Source organism: Silurus meridionalis, unplaced genomic scaffold, assembly GCF_014805685.1.
Source record: "Silurus meridionalis isolate SWU-2019-XX unplaced genomic scaffold, ASM1480568v1 Scaffold696, whole genome shotgun sequence".
Taxonomy (NCBI): Eukaryota; Metazoa; Chordata; class Actinopteri; order Siluriformes; family Siluridae; genus Silurus; species Silurus meridionalis.
This window is the reverse complement of record NW_025804661.1, coordinates 1-8,041: the sequence shown is the minus strand read 5'-3', so window position 1 is coordinate 8,041 and position 8,041 is coordinate 1. Positions and strand designations below refer to the sequence as shown.

General features: G+C 33.5%; 1 pseudogene; it reads left to right on the top strand.

Annotated features, from left to right (window-relative positions):
* Nucleotides 1–1,736: 1,736 nt before the first annotated feature.
* On the top strand, nt 1,737–6,864 carry LOC124382558 (annotated as a pseudogene).
* The last annotated feature ends 1,177 nt before the right edge of the window (nt 6,865–8,041 follow it).

The window sequence follows — 8,041 nt, the reverse complement described above, 5'->3', positions numbered from 1 at the left end:
GGTAATATTAGTAGAGCCTCATTGTGGATGTGAACATTAATGACTAAACCCTTAATGACTAAATCCTTCATCCTCTTCCTCATGGCTGTGTTTTAGGAGCGTGAGCAAGAACGAGAGGCTCACAGTGTCCTGAAGTCCCAGTATGAATCTATAACCCACAACAAGGAGGCGCTACAGGTAAGAATTTTCATCTGTGTGTTTAATCAAATTCTTATTGACATTTTCTCTCATACACTAAACATTGTTCTAATGAGTCCTTAAAAGTGTCTTAATGTGTGTGTACATGTCAATAAAACCAACAGCTTTTTCTTGTTAAACTTCCAGGTTTTCTGGATGAAGCTGAGACGACATGATCATTTTACTTATGCTCACTGAATTTCTTGTGCTAATCCATGTGCTCAATTATCAAGTACAGATGTTTAAGTGAATCAGGTTCTGCCCACATTTAATTTAAACAAAGCACTAAAGCTGCAAGAAAATACCTCAACGTCAGTTTCTGTCAAATTCCTTTTCTTTAAGGACATCAAACATCACTGACTTTACTAAAGTGGATTTCAAGAAAGAAAATGAAGTGATTGAATTTTCTCTGTGATGAAGAGACATTAGACATGATTGTCATACAAAATCTTTATTTCCTTATATAAAAGTTGTTTAAAATAAAATTTAATATAAAATGAAGATGGTGAAACAACATGCACACTAAAGTACATGAAATGTTTCAGATTTCACCATCTTCCTTTATTCCTGAATCATTTTCCATCTCTTCAAGTTTCTTCAACAGATCCTCGAAGCTGTCAATATCAAACACTGGTACAGAATCCAGGATCTCTGTGCTGTTGTGGGGGTCTTCAGTATGATTCTGGTCTCCAGACTGGTTAAAAAAGCCATATTCCTCATTTAAAATGGAAAAGATGTCATTGTTGAGCTTAATTTGAATTTTTGTAATTGAACTACTCAAGTTATTTGAGAAGCATTACAGCCCTAGTATGCAAGCTTTATTCCAGTTCATCCTAAAATAATAAGTGAGGCTGATGACTGAACTCTATTCCGTAGGCCTCCCACACTAACCATGGCAAATTAAAGTAATATTCCTCACTTTGTGCACTTGCTGGAACAGTTTTGGCTCTTTTGTGCCAGTGTGGGGTAGTCATAAATCCTCAGCATACATAGAAAGTTTAGACAAAGTTTAGACTTTTCACATTTTCTCTTCATTTGAACTGAGACTGAGACCCAAACCTGTTTCATCATGGCAGTGTGAAAATGTGAGTTCTATGATGTGGAAGATCTTGAGCGACCCGTTATAAAACACTGACCTCAATTTTATTTGACACTTTTGGCATGAATTGGAACAATGGCTTCATCCTACATCTCATGACTTTACTAATGTCATTGTGGCTAAATGAGCACAGATCTCCACAACCACAGCCCAGCATGTAGTGGAACATATTCCCAGAAAAGTGGAGGTTATAAATGTTTAAAATTTAGTAGCTAACAGGGACTACATTTGAAATGGTATCTTCAAAAAACACTTAAAATCATATGGTCAGCTGTCCACAATCTTTTGTCCATATAGTGTATGTCTAAATATTTGAACATGATACTTTTCCTATTTTCAATAATTATTCTATAATTACACAAACAGCATTTCTTTGCAGTTACATCTCTTGTGTAAAACCATCTCTGCTTGCGTGTTTTAAAAGAAGTCCAGTTTTGGTTTATGTCTCCTTTGCATGCAGCTGGAACATTGGGTCAGCACACATCATCTCATTCTCCACAAAGTTTACTTCTACCTCGAGTATGGCCTAGATCTCCTTTTTAAACAGTATGAATGGCTACAAAAGGACTTGGTGGTAATATATCCAAGATGTTTTCTGTCTGAGCTAAAATCATTGAACTGATTTTATTTTAAGCATTGGAAGTTTTTGAGCCAAGCACTGACTAAATGATGTGTTAATTTGGAATGTTTGGAATGCCAGTTTATGTAATTCAAAATCATCATAAATTCCTGCTATTTTCTTTTTTACTAGGAAGCAAACAAACCAGAGAACAGGGCTGCAAGACCCTGGATAATCACCATGGCACATAGACCCATGTACTGCTCCAATGATGATAAAGATGACTGCACCAAGTTTGAAAGCTATGTATGGATCTTTTTTAAATATGGTAGCTAAATAGATCCAGTGATTCATCAATTTCCAATAATAGTATAATAACTTTGGTGTGTCATTTTTTAAGTGAATCTTTTTCAGTGTTATTCCATGGCTTATATATCCATGTACTGCAGGTATGGAGTGCATTTATAGATTCATAGTATTTTATTCAGTGCTTAGAAGAAGAGTATAAGAAAATTAACAACATTTATACTTGCAAAATTAGCCGATTTTGGACCAGACCAGTCTAGGCTTTACACAGTTGATGTTAGTATCAGAAATCAAATGTAATGTTATGTAAATGTAATGGGTTATCAAGTCATACAATTGAAATGTCTGTTAAAAGTGTGATATAATCATAATAGAAATAATGTGTTCTTATCGGGTAGTTCTATACTATAATAACCTGCTAATAGTCTTTAGAGTAGAGCAACAAAAACATTTAATTTTTAATCTTTAAAAATATTTTGTTCTTACAAAACAGATAAAACCATAAATGTATTCACTTTAAAAAAAAAATTTAGACTTGATTAAAGAGTTAAAGTTAATTTTGCAATGTGTTTTTTATCAGGACTACTCTGATTTACACTTCAATAAGTATCTTTACTGCTGTTCAACAAAGTTTTACCTCTGTGCCCTTTTGCAAACCCTTTTTGCCCATGTTTCAAAGGCATGTCTTTGTATTATTAACATTATTCTAAATTGCATTATATCTGCACTATATCCCCAAACATGCTGCATTTGAAGGCCCTCTTAAAATGTATGTTTTCAGAAATCCATAAAGTAATTTTATTCATTCATGTTTATCTTTTATCAGGTGCGTCATGGACGCAGTGATACAATGCCACCAGCCCCTGGCCTGGAGGACTTATTCTATAAGCATGGTGACTCCATAACTGTTTTTTTTACAAGCTGTGCAGATCTATTAATAACCAAAAACAACTCTTTACTAAATTGCTGTTAAATTCCAAGGTCACTGAATAAGAATTATTCAGTGCTTATAGAAAGCATTTCAGCATTCGAAACATGAGATCTAATCTCCCAATTGTCCCTGTTCATTTAAATGGGTAGAATGTCATGCATATGCCCATAGAACATTGAGTGTTACTAAAGAATCCCCTCGGGTTTGGCCACAATAAGTAATGTCTGAGTTTCGATCTGAGTGGACTCCTCTGTATTTCATTTGAGTTTATTTACATTTGAAAGCACCTCTCTCTTGCTAACTAAAAATTTCTCTTAACTTTCATCATATTAATTTTTTTCCCTTAAACCCTGTAATTTGTTTTGGAATACTCCACATAATTTTGTTTTCACCTGTTGTTGCTGTTGTTATTTTTACTCAAAATGTGAATTTATTTGACAACAATGTAGTAACACTGTTAATGTGTGGACATATTGTTGCTACAGGAGTGGATCTGGAGCTCTGGGCACATGAGCATACATACGAGAGACTATGGCCTGTTTATAATTACAAGGTATACTCCACACTCTGTATACAAAATACTCATACAAAGTACATAATACATTTATATATTTATATATATTTATTTTTGTGATTACAGTCTATTATTGATTCCTCACAGGTGTATAATGGGAGTTTTGATAAGCCATATGTTAACCCTAAAGCACCAGTGCATATAATTACTGGCTCAGCTGTAAGTATATTTTAAACGTTTAAATTAAAGTGCATTATTTTAAGTAGAATATATTAAGTACACTTTAGCACTTCTAAGGGTTATAAATGGATGGTCTTCTTATAAAGTTTCTAAAATAAAACTTTTAATAAACTCCTCTCATGCCAAAAATAAGTTTTGTCCATAAGCCCAAACTTATTAATATAACAAGATATTATACTGATACTGATACTGTAGGGGAGGTGGCCTGGGGTACAATCAGCATTCCCAATCATCACAAAAGTATTCAATATTTTCATGTAGCTTTGTGAGCAGGGACATTGTAATGCTGGAACAGGTTCGGGTCTCCTTGTTTAATTTAATTTAACTTTAAAGCTACCACATTCAAAGACTGTTTCTTCAACTTTGTGATAACGGGGGTTGGGGGATGGGTAAGTCATTTTATTATTTTTTTAAAGCAACTTTAAACAAAAGCACTTGCCCTGAAACCTGAAGTTTAAAAGCAGACTGAAAATTGGGTTTTAGATGTAATATTATGTAATATAAAAGCAATTAAAAAATGCAAATTATAAAATCATAATAAATTCATTATAAAATTTGTTTCATTTAACAATTTGGCATCTACCATCCTTATTTAGCAGCTTTTACATTCAAAACTTCATGCAGGCTCTCTCATTATTTATTATTTTATTATAATTATTTTATACCATTATATGCAAAGTTAATTTTGCATAACAGTACACAGATAATTGAAGCCACAAAGATGTTTTATCATCAGTCAATGTGTTTGGACTGTAGGCAGTTTTATCATGTTTTGAATTTGGATTTTAAAGGCTTTAGTTAAAAAAACAATAATGCTAATAATATGGTTTATGCCAAGCATGTGACTGTTGACCAAGACCAATCTTTGATAATGAAGGATTCGGGATCTGTTCAGAATTCTATCCATAAAAAATTCCTAGTTGTTAAAAGGGTAGAAAAGAATGCTGGGATTGTGACAGCAATTGTATGAATCGCTAATATACAGAACTACGGTATATCTGATTTGGTGAGAGGATTCTAGACAATGATTCCTGAAGGACGGTATACATTTTTGTAAATTATAAATGGTACATCATGCCTCACAATTGAACTTTGTTGAAAAATCTCAGCATGTGCAGCCTGGGTACAGACTACCCCCTGATGCTAAGCCAGGATTTAGAGAATCGTAGTTTTTTAATTGATTTATTTAATTAGCATTATGTGGTGTTAGCTGTAGTTTATGTTAGATCTTTATAGTGTGAAAATATTAAGCAGAATATAATTCACCTAGACATCAAGTTTAAATAAGATTTGTATTATTGTTATCTTCAGCTGTTTGAGTAAAGTCCTTGGAGAAATAAAATGTCAAATCAAATCAAAATGTAAAAATGTATTGTTGTAGTAAAAGGACTTAATTTATTTTATTAATCTATCTTTTATACTGTAGCTAAAAATGTAAAGTTTTAGCAATTTTATGTTTAACATTTTTCTAAAATTATTCATAGACACAGTTTTCACAGATTGGTGAACCTCTGCCAATCTTTACTTCTGACAGACTCTGCCACTCTAAGATACTCTTTTATACCCAACCATGTTACTGACATGCCGCCAATTTAGTTGCAAATTGTTCCTCCAGCTGTTTCTTTTAGTAACACTTACTTTTCCTGACTTTTTTGCCCATCCCAACTTTAAGATGTGTTGCTGACATCAATTTCAAAATTAACCTCAGTTGCATTTCCAATTTAAACATTTAATATGTATTCTGTACTCTATTATGATTACAATACAGGTACATAAGATTTGTAAATCATTGTATAGTGGGTTTTTTTGTTGTTTGTTTATTTTTTTGCATTATTTTGTTTTTCCCACCTTTTTTTATTAGGGTTATAAAAGGCTCCAGGAAAAGCTGTTAAATTTTTGTTAAACAGAAAAAATTAAACTGGCTTTTGCAACACTCTTGCTAAGGCAACTGCAACAAACAGACAAATACTTATTTATGGTTTCATCTCAGAGGTGTGTTGTGTTGGTAAGGTTTAGATATGTTTTATTAGATCAGGTTTGATTAGAGCCAGGGATTTCTGTTTTATACCACTGCTTTATTTATAACTGGGACTATAATTACCATGCAAATATATGGTTTTAACCTAAAAATACCTCAGTTTTATAGACTATATTTCTAATATTTTTTTTTATTATTATTATATTAATTGTCAGTAAGATTTGTTAAATAAGAATTTAACAAATCTACATTAGAGTGATTTTAAATTAGAATTAAGAGCTTAAAATACATTGTTAATATCTTTAAACCCTGAAAATAAATATTTTTGACAAATGTAATTTTTCAACAAAAATCAATGCTTGTGCTGCACAAGTTTATTGTTTATTTTAATTATATGATTATCTGAGTAAATATCAAATCTAGCATCAGAAGAATATTGTCCATGTATTTGTAAGGCCCTGAAACAAAATGAAATTTTGAGAAATAATGTAAAATACTAGATATCGCAGCATACTACCAAAGGCAAAAAGGTTAATGATTTGTCTTTCTTAGGGGTGCCGAGAAAAACACGATGGGTTTATCCCCCATACTCGAGACTGGAGTAGTTTTAGAAGCACTGATTATGGCTACACGCATGCACCTCATGAACTCAACACACATCTACCTGGAACAGGTCTCTGATGACCAGGTAAAAAAAATCTTTGTATTCATAGTAATAATAGTAAGAAACTACTCACAGATACAGTGCCTGAGCTATCTGATTGCATATATTACAGTGTATGCATAAAAAATAAATAAAAGGGTCCAGGCAAACAATGTCCGCTAATTTTGCAGTATGTGAAATGCATATTTGGTGCATATTTTGAACAAAATTCAAAACTGAAACTAAAGTAAATTTAAAACATACATGTTTTGTAGGTTTTGTTAAATAAAGGTTGTCTACATAACACACTGATAAAATTTCAAGTACATTATTTTTGAATGCTCATGATTAGGGCTGCAACAAATTGCTAATAATTGATAATGAATGCTGTTATCGATTAGTCAGGCTCAAGTTATGGTTTTGTGTGACAAGATAACACAACCGCTTGCAGAATGGCAGTACAGGTCAAACCGCAGCAGGAAAGACATTACATGGGAGCATTTTATATTAAATGCAACAATGGAGACTGTAACCTGCAAGTTATACAAAGCTGAGCTGTGTGGTATGGAAGTACCAAAATAATGCACAAGCACATTAAAAGAAAACACACTGGTGTCACGTATGAAGGCAAAACATCAGCACGGTAAGCAAAAACTGCATATCCTCCTCATGTGAAAATAGTATACTGTATATTTCGGACTACAAGCCGCTACTTTTTTCCCACATTTTGAACCGGCGGCTTAAACAACGAAGCGGCTTATTTATGAATTTTTCCTGGGTTTTTCCCAGTTTCACAAACTTCAAGCAAAAAAAACTGAGCCCCATAACATTAGACCAATGAAATTTCCGAACGGAAACGAAAAAACTCACCTCACCTGTGTTCTGAGCTGCACAGCATCGGGAGAAAAAAGTTTTTTAAGCACGACGATGCCAAAAGATAAACTCAGAGAGAAATAGTTGTGAAAGGAAGGAGGAACACAGTAAACATTGACTTTCTTGGTAGGCTACTGTTTAGGTACAAGCCGTGGTAATGCGTTGAATCAGAGTCAAGGGATAGCTCGCTAACTCCAGTTGCAACAGAAATCATATAAGCACAGACAGGTTTCCAAACTCGTGCTTTTTAATTTTTCTTGGCAACAGCGTTATGGGTTAGTCAAAGAAACTTAGAAATGAGCATCAGAAAATAATGAGGACATGTTTCTCGGTCTTGCACACATGCAGTAATAGTGGTAAAATGCGGTGACAGGCTATTCCCAAAATGCCGCTCTGCTCTTATAGGAGCCACAACATATTTCACCCATGTAACAGACACTGTCGTTAAAGCCTGTGTAAAGTTAATTAGTTTCAATGTAGCGGCTTATAGACAGGTGCGGCTTAATTCAGTGGGTGCGGCTTATATATGAGTGCGCTTTATAGTCTGGAAATTACGGTAGTTAAAAGTATCGTATAAAGTGCTATTGTGTAAACTGTTTGCTAACTTTTGGACAGTCGCACTCAATCTGTTCTGTCGTCACTCACAATCAGCTCGCTTGCAACATAGTCAAGTCAAGTCAAGTCAAGAGGCTTTTATTGTCATTTTACTATACACAGTGGT